This window comes from Phasianus colchicus, chromosome 1 (genome assembly GCF_987193195.1).
Source record: "Phasianus colchicus chromosome 1, bPhaCol1.hap1.1, whole genome shotgun sequence".
NCBI lineage: Eukaryota > Metazoa > Chordata > Aves > Galliformes > Phasianidae > Phasianus > Phasianus colchicus.
In genome coordinates this window covers 21,149,646-21,158,618 of record NC_143436.1, presented here as the reverse complement: position 1 = coordinate 21,158,618, position 8,973 = coordinate 21,149,646, and the positions used below count along the sequence as shown (strand labels likewise).

Below are 8,973 nucleotides of genomic sequence, written 5' to 3'. Positions count from 1 at the left end.
TACAAGGTACCAGTTGAATTACTGGTGGAAAGGAGTACTTGCACATGTAACTATCCCAAAAGTAATGCTATTCTCAGGTTATATGCAGATGCTACTGCTTCCCAGGCTTGCTGCATTCTCCTTTTATATAAATAGTCCTGTGTTCCCATTTTCACTGAGTTATTTACATCAGGATTTTTAGTCATTTCAGAAATTCATCACCTGTAGGGCTAAATTCTAATCTGAAGGCTAAGAGATAGAGAAAGATGCTTTCCATAGCACAGCTGTCCCCTGATCATGTAATCCTGAACTCTCCTCCCCTCTCCACAGCTAAATTTAATTCAGGCATTTAAAATTGATATGGTGAGGTATTTCCTAACCTCAAGTACAATTTGCCTTAGCAAACAATCAGAAACAATGTTCCTGCCATCTCTCTGGTGCAGCATTTACATTCTTGAATGCAATACTGTCAGGTAAAAAAATATTGTATGCTTCCTTTTGCAATGCATTCACATAGCTAATAATTCTTCTATTATTTATCAGATAATTATTATTATTAGGATTATAGCTATGGGAAAATACTCTTGCTAAGAACAGAATTAAGTAGACCAGGAAATATTAGGAAAAGCAAGGGTAGAATCTGTTTTCCTCCATCTAGTGAGCTTTCATCCATGCACTGCAATCTCCTGAGTTTCTGCAGACTGCTGTATTTTATTTTCTGAATGAGAAAATTGACAACAAATATCAGAAAAGAGCTACAGTATCAGGACAAATAAAACAAAACAGAGAATGAGATGCTCTCAGAAGAGATTTTAAACTTTTGTTACAACACTGTTTCATGTCCTGTGTAGTTTGACTTTCTGGATCAATAAAAATCATTCTGTTCTCTATTCTGTTCCTTTGAAAAAATATCCTATGAGTGTTTACCATGAGCTCAAAATGACAAAAAGTAAAGACATCTCAGTTAGGGTACTTTTGGGTACAATTTTGTGATATGAACAACCTGAATCAAAGGCTCATCGCTGTTGAAAGGTGGAAAACTTTTTTTTCCCTTCTCTTTGCCACACTGCTCCTCTTCTGCATCGTTCCTTCCCTCACTGCCTTCTTTTCCTCAGCATTCTAGCCCTGCTCCATCCCTCACTATAGCTCTGGGGTTCATCAGAGTGCCAGGTTTTCACAGCTTGTTTCTGTGGCATTGTATAAACGGGGAGATAAGCTACTACCGTGGGAATGATTTTATTCCACACTGAGCAACACCATATCGCCTACTTTATCTCTTACACAGGGCTCGGTGTTGCATGCAGGCAAATTGATATGTCATCTTAAAATGATTACTGCTTTATTTTGTTTTCTTTCTGTTTAAATGTTATGTTTCTCTGAGTGCTTTCAGTGTTGCTTCAGTGCAGGGCTTGCTCCACCAGCAGGACCCTGGCCACTTCACCAGGGCAACTACATGAGGAGCAAGGCTTCGCTTCTTTTTCTAAAAATATAATCAACGGAGAAAACCAGGCATATTCAGAGTGATTCAACTCAAGTACTACCTGACTTGTCCTGACTCCTCCTCTTTTATCAAAGCAGGAGCTTTTGCCAGCTATATTCCTATGAGGCTTCTAGGCACCTGAGATGAGTAAAAGATGTTGCTGTCTTAAAAGAGAATAGCCTGGGAGGTTGAGGATGATTTTCTAACAGTGTGCACTTGGCATCTTTTTATTTCACTTTCCAATTTGGAATGGTGCAGCAGAATTGGCTAAAATCCAGTCCGAGGAAGTTCTGTGTGCATTAAGGGACATGGTTAGTGACAGGACTCAGTAGATCAGATTGACAGTTGGGCTTGATGATATTGAAGTTCTTTTCCAATCTTATCTTATAATCTTATTTTATAATCCTATAGCAGTATGCTGTAGCAGGCAACCTGGTTTTGCCTCAGTTATGCTTGAGCTATCAGTCTTATCCCTGAAGTGCTCTTGTTTCAGTTTCTTTTTTTTTTGAAACAGATCACGTGGAAAGGAATACTTTTCAAATGTCTGGAGCAGCAGAGCCTGGGCTTTTATTAATAATGAAAGAGGACAAAGGAAGTAATCTTCACAAGATCAGCATAATGCCTTTCAGGTGTTTTGAAGGAGCACCGATTTTGGAGCAGTTAATGCTGCTCATGTTCATGCCATCTATACCCTCATATCTTGCCAAGGATTTTTTTAGGAAAGGAAAAGACTACCATACACCTTGCAAGATTGTTTGGTTTCATCTGCTGAGCTAGGAATGATAAAACAGATGCAGAGATATGAATCTCTATGTCCAGAGGGTATGTGGTAGGGAGATGTGCAAACCTCTGCTAGCTCTTCTTGCAGAGATGAACTCTGAGTCATGTGCAGGTCAAATGTTGTGTCCCCAAGCAACTTGTAACATCTCATTGGTTGTTGAGACTGCAGAAAAAGTTGTGGTTTTAAAAGCAAATGCAAACTCTCTCCAAAAGAGAAAGGTACCAGTCAACAAGTTGGCTTTTGTTTTTTTTTCATTTTTTATACTGTGAACACTGATTTCTGTGTGTTTTTAAAGTCCAGTGTGAAGACAAGCAGAACTGGAACTGAAAGACAAGGCATTTTCTATGCTGGCTTAAAGAGACCAGAAATCATCCAAGCATTCTAGTTCAGAAACAGCCCTTGTTGAAGGTAAATGGCAATCAGGCACGTGCATTTTATGAACACCTTTGGATCTAAAACTGGTGGGAAAGCAGCACTCTTGTTGCTGCTAAATACCCTGACTATTTCCAAGACAAGAAGAGCCCCATGGAAGAGGTGCTGGCCAGAGTGAGGACTGCTGGCCAATCAGCACCAACATCATTGCCTTACTGAACGCCAACAACACTGCCCCTAATTACATTTACCTAAAATGTTTGTAAAGTCAAGATATGTCCCTTATTTGTCTCAAGTGCAGGAAGGCAATTAGTAAAAAGGTTGTTTTCCTTCTTCATTGCAAGGGATTCCTATGGCTGTTTCCAAAGGCCTGGCAGGAAAAGGCCTAGAGGAGCAAGGTAGGGAGGGCTAGGCACTGAGGCATGATTTATTACAGAAGCTGTGTGTTGTTTGGATCAGAAGCTGCTGGATATGCACAGCAGAAATTATATCATTAGCTTTCAAGATGAACAGAAAGCTCCAAGCTGACAAGCTCTTTGTTGTGTAAGTGTTGTCTTACAAACCTCTGCCCTTCCTTTGACCAATTAAAGCATTTTTCCTGGTAGGAGTACATGGGTGGCTGTACTGAGCTCAGAAATATCTCCTTCCCAACTTCTAAATGTTTCTGAGCAGTCAGAGTGGACCCACAAAGATTTTGCCACAAAAAAAAAAAAAAACAAAACAAAAAAAAACTCCTTTCCTGAGCAACAACTAGCAGGGCTTCTGCAGCCACTGCCTATGAGGATGCAGGAACAGATAAGCAATTAGAAACTACACCATCAGCAATTGCACGTTTTTGATAAAGCAGCCCTGACACACTAGGATTCTGACCTAGGACTGTAGTGGAAATGCTAAGTCAGGGCTTGAACCAGTGATTGAACACCTGATGGGAAGGCAGGACCAACTCAGGGGAGCTCAGGTGCTACCCAGGATCCACCCCTTCCCAGACCTCATTTAAGGGTTGGCAGTGGAGCCAAGGATATTTGACTGGAGATCTCTGTATACCTGAGGCCTGCTGAAGGTAAGCAGCTTCTTTCCCTTATTTCTGTGCCTGTTGCTGCTGTGCTTGAGCAAATTCTTACTTGCTGTGGCCTGGGATCTTGTTGCTCTGTTGTCATTGCTACACCTTCCATCACGTTGCAAGGATGTAAGCTCTGACTTATTCAAAGAAGTAAAGCGGTAGCTACTAGGTGCATCCAGTAGTTTGCTATTCATAGAAAATGCACACAGAGAGACGAGCGTGAGGAAGGAACAGTTTCCCTTACTGAGTGCTAAAAGGATGTGTCTGGAAAGTGAGTTGGGTTCAGTCCTACTCTAGCAGCTTTAAAAGAGCTCTGAAAAGAAAAACTGAGCAGCTGGAACTAGAGATACATGGTCCAGATCAGCCTGTAGCTCAGGCACTGATTCAGTTCTCTTATCAAAAATGAGTAGATGTGAGCTCAGATTTCATTCCTTTCACTACCTAATGCTGTTATGAGAACTGATATATATATATATAGAGAGAGAGAGAGAGAGAGAGACATGACTACCACTTCTCCATTTGTGACTCAGAACCTTTGATTTTAATCAAGCCTATTCAGAAACAAATCTGCACAAGGTTGTAATCCACTCTCATGGTTTGTTTCAACTAAACCTGCCCATGCTGGATAAGCCTTTGGCATGCAGGCTGGTCCTTCCACCTCCCAGAGGGCCAAAGTTGAAAAACAGAGATTAAGGAAGTGAGGATGGTCCAAGGCAGGGAACAGTTCCTACAATGGAATACTGATCAGTCTAATGCCTGGAAAAAAGGTTAACGAGGAAGGCTACAAACAATGGATGGTGTTGAAAAGGTGACGAGGTAATGATGATTCCCCACACAGAAACTACAGGGTATCCACTGAAATTATCAGGTGTCAAATTAAGGGGAGAGAGCAGGTATTTCTTTGTGTAATACATAATTATACTGTCACAGGCTGCTGTGCAGGCCAAAAGTGTAGGCAAACTCAAAAAGTCATTACAGAAATTCAGGGAGGACTAGGCCACCAGTAAAAATTTAAGAAACAGGGGGAAAAAAAAAAAAAAGAAATCAGACTCAATGCAACTCTGGCTCAGGAAAGCAGGCAAGAGTAGCTCATTGTGCACACACTCTCCCTTGTGCTTTCTCTGAGCATTGCTTTTGAAGTGCTGCAGTCCCTGTCACAGTCAAGCTATTGGGCTAACATCTGTCTAGCAATATTAAGGTTCTCAGCCTGATGTTAACTGTTTTATTTTTTTGGCTGAGAAAATCAGGTATTTACACAACTCACAACACAGATACAGGATAAAGAGAGACACATAGGATGTGGGCACCATGCCAACTCTCCAGTGTTGCTATTGGATAAACTCATTTTGCTATTTGAATATACATGCCCTACAACTGTATCTATATGTGCAAAAGCATTACACAAGCAGCATTAATTTAAATGCTCCCTATAAAGTTTCTGCAATGATAGAACATCCATATTTTAAAAATGGGTTTACCAAGGCAATTGCCTTATCTCAAGCAGAACAATAGTACTTCACACTTTCTCTTGCTAGTCTATATTTAGCTTTCTTTCATTGTGCTACTTTTCCTATGCCATTTTCTGAAACTTATTATGTCCCCAATATGTCCTTGTTTCAGAGTTCAGACTCACAGAGAGGAATAGCAGCTGTTCCTGTCACATTAAGGAGAAAACTAAAAAGTTTGTTTATTCAAGGGTAAACACTGCCATTCCTTTCCATAACATCCTTTTCTACCTCTGTATGAAATGTGATCGGTTGTCTAGTAGTACCCAACACCATACAACCCAGCTAAGGCTTCTTCCAGTAAGTTAACACTTAAAACTACCTAAGTGAACATTCGAACTTGTTTGATGTTTCTACTCCCAAATAACCTGCAGTAGATAGTGTGGGGACCTGGTCTAATTCTTGTAGGTATTCTTTATTCTCTTTCTGAAGGATCACTTGTTAGCTGATGCTCAAAATGGCTCAATTTTTTTCCCTCTTAGGCACTATAGGCTCAGATTATTTACTACTGAGTCTGCTGCTGAATGTCAATGCCCTGGGCATAGCAAGGCCTGTTCCTCCAAGCACTGGATGATGCGAAGGCAGCACTGACGTTCTTAAAGAAGGGAGACCCACTGCAGAAGTCTTTTTATGAGAATGTTTGGCATCTGCTAGCACAAGTTTTGAGGAAATAAAGCACATCATAATTGAACTTTGAATTTTTCCCATAGTTCATTCTCCTTAACCTAATGAACTGCAAAAGACTTTATGCATTGTGTGCATAAGCCCAGGTCACCTTCTACAGCAAAAAGCAGTGGACTTGCTTGTATGGCTCCACAAAGGGGCTTGCCTTTTTCTCTATGAGGACTCAGACTATCTGGCCTTTGAAAAACCTGGACCAGTCATGTTTTCATCAGTCATCCAAAATGGAGGTAAAAAGCTGCAAAACACTTAAGCATTAAAACCAGCTGCGGTTTTAAAGAAAGTCACTTCTGATAGCTAAAACAATCTTAGTAGACTGGGGATGTACAACACGTGCCTGTGATTCTTCTGTACAGCTATATGGAAGAAAGAATAACAAAGGGAAAGCAAAATGACATACATCAATTTACTTAGATTGACCGATGGTTTGAAGAAATCAGTGGACATGGGACAGCATATCCATTTAGCACACATTTCCTTTAAAAAAATACTGAGGAAAAAAAATATGTCATCACCATCTGCTGGAAAAGAAGCTAAATGAGTCACAGAATGTTTGATGCTCCTGCAAGACGGAGGTCTCATTGGGTACATGAAGAAAATGGCAAAGTTAATCTTTTAAAGGTACTCTTCCTTTTTTTATTTTTTTGGCTGAAACATGGGAAGAACCATGTGTCCCCTGTGAGAGAAGTGCAGCAGGAGGCAGTGGGAGCTTGGCCGGGGTCCCCAGGAGCAGAAGGGGATCTGCCCCTGCCAGATTTGCTTACCTGGAGATCACAGTGGTCATCCACACCATGAGTGAGGTGGTAAACTGTTGCTCAGTTGAGTTTCAAACCACAACACAAATTAATATCTTGTGGGCCATGCAGCAGTTCCCTACATCCCAGAACCATTCTCAGGGTGATTTTTTTTTTTTTTCTTTTTTTCTTTTATTTGACAGGAAGTTGCTCTCCTGCTTGTCCCTGGAATGCATCTGATTATTTGGGCAGTGTGAGAGCACCTTTGTGTTGGATGAATGCAGATGATGCTATGAATCTATTAATTTATCTGATCCTGACCAATTCTGAGTTTAAAATTAAAAAATAAAATCATCTGAAACACGCTGCTTCATCTCACATCTGGAATGCACACTGCAGCTGCACTTCGGTCTCAAGGCAATTATTTTGATCCCAAATCCAGTTGCTGTAAATAAATCTAATTAATTAGGATGTTTTTCCTTTGCAGGAGGAAAAAAAAGCTTGGTTTTGTGGAAGAACCACAGCCATAAGAAGTGGGTCCTCGCCTCCATTCTGCTCACTTGTCCTGATTTACAAGGACTGCTCTTCATCTAAACCCCCATCTCCTTCCCTCCCACACAAACCCGGTTTTATCTCAGATTTCTGCTATTAAATCCCTTTTATCAGAAAGGCTGCGTCAGCTCCCTGAAGCCCTAGCTGAACGCTTTTTAAAATAAAATGAAGCTGCTAAATTTGGGAACGTTTCTACATTGTTATTACTTTCCAGTTTCTCCTTTTGATCTTGGTCCAAAAGCAAACCAGTGCCGCTTTTCTCGCTGCACTCATTCAGAGCGCTGTGGGTTTCGCTGTGTTCTCCACCGAGTCGCACGCAGTCTGCGCAGATATTCAACACACCCCTGGTTAGGATTCCTCGTCCCAAGCACGCTCAGGCGCTTCTCCGTGTGTCAGAAGCCTAAACGTGTACTTAAAAATAGAAGAACAGCAACGTCTCGGCCTCATTTAAGAGGGGGAAAACAAGCACCGCAGACCGGGCGGAGCCGGGCCCTTCCGCGGGCGCCGAGAGCCCCCTAGCGGCGGCGACGCCAGGCTCCGGCGCAACGGCCGCCTCGCTCCCCGCGCCCGCAGGAGGGGCCCTGAGGGCGGGCGGGCGGAGCGCGCCGCTTCCCGGTGCTTCCCCTCGTGCCGAGCCGCCTGGCGCTGCCTGAGCCCGCGTCAGGCGGTTGGCTAACGTCAATAAAGATTATTAAAGGTCACGGATTCCGGTTCCCAGAATTCCTCTAATTAGCTGTGTTTTCTCAGAACGGGCTGCTGTGACCTGTTGTTGCTCCTGTTGCTCCTGTTGCTCCGGTACGCGCAGAGGAAGCGCTTGTAATACATCAGGGCATTCATCACCTCGTCCCTCGTTGGTCGGGAAGGGCTGCGGCTCCCAGAGCCTTCAACTGCCCTTTGAAACACCAAGCACCATTTAGCGAGGACGGGGCACTGTCAGCCTTCTTCCAGCCACATCCCCACAGGCTCCCATGGGCCAAAGCCAGCCCTGCAGCTCTATCTTGAGTTACGAACAGGATCTCAAAGACATTTGTCTGTCTGGGTTTGCACCCTATGAACAGAAAGAGATGAGCTACTGTAATTACTTCATGAGACGACGCGTACCCTCACACCTGCTGTGCCGGCACTGACTTCAGCTGCGAGGTCACAGTGCCTATATGGTGTGAGAGAGGTTAATTCTACAATCTCTTATTTTCATGAGCAATAAACTTAGCAAGTGACAAGCTGGAATGTTTCTACTTGGTGTCATGCTCACCTGAATGATACAGCTGTTATGCACCAAGTGCTGATGAATCCTGCACCACCATCCAGGGCTGCATCAGCTTATGATCATTTTTGACAAACTTTTTCTAGCAAAATTGCAACCTCATTACTGTGACCTATATTTAGGCAGGCACGGCTTCCCTAGAAGCTGTTTTACAACTCTTAAGCTCTGTGTTCTGAATAACAGACTTGAGTAGTTGTGAACATTTTACTGAAACAGCACCACGTGGCTGGGGAGCAATTAAATTATATAAACCCAGCGTGGTGAAGGAGCAGAAAAATGAAGATGTACTTTAATGTCTTGGCAATTCCACCTCATGAGGCAACATATATGTTAAGGGCATTTTGTCTGTATGGTTTGTAAAGTGAGAATGTGTTTCTTGGCAAAACCATTTCTTCAACTTGTTTAGGTAGAACATATGTCACCTAGAGGTTGATTATGATCTAAAGTCATTCTCTGTAGAAGCATTTAATTCACAGCTTAAATGTCAATAGACTGACAATGCATTTATTTAAATATTACTAGAGAAAGGACAGTTTTCCTAGGATAAAATTCAGCTCAATGTGTT

The 8,973-nt window shown here is 42.4% G+C and overlaps 1 long non-coding RNA gene across 1 annotated transcript; it reads left to right on the top strand.

Annotated features, from left to right (window-relative positions):
- On the top strand, positions 1-7,399 carry LOC149919442 (uncharacterized). The gene is made up of 5 exons (XR_016464863.1): positions 1-452; positions 1,974-3,672; positions 5,293-5,369; positions 5,660-6,479; positions 7,080-7,399. It is a non-coding gene; the product is annotated as an uncharacterized LOC149919442 (long non-coding RNA).
- The last annotated feature ends 1,574 nt before the right edge of the window (positions 7,400-8,973 follow it).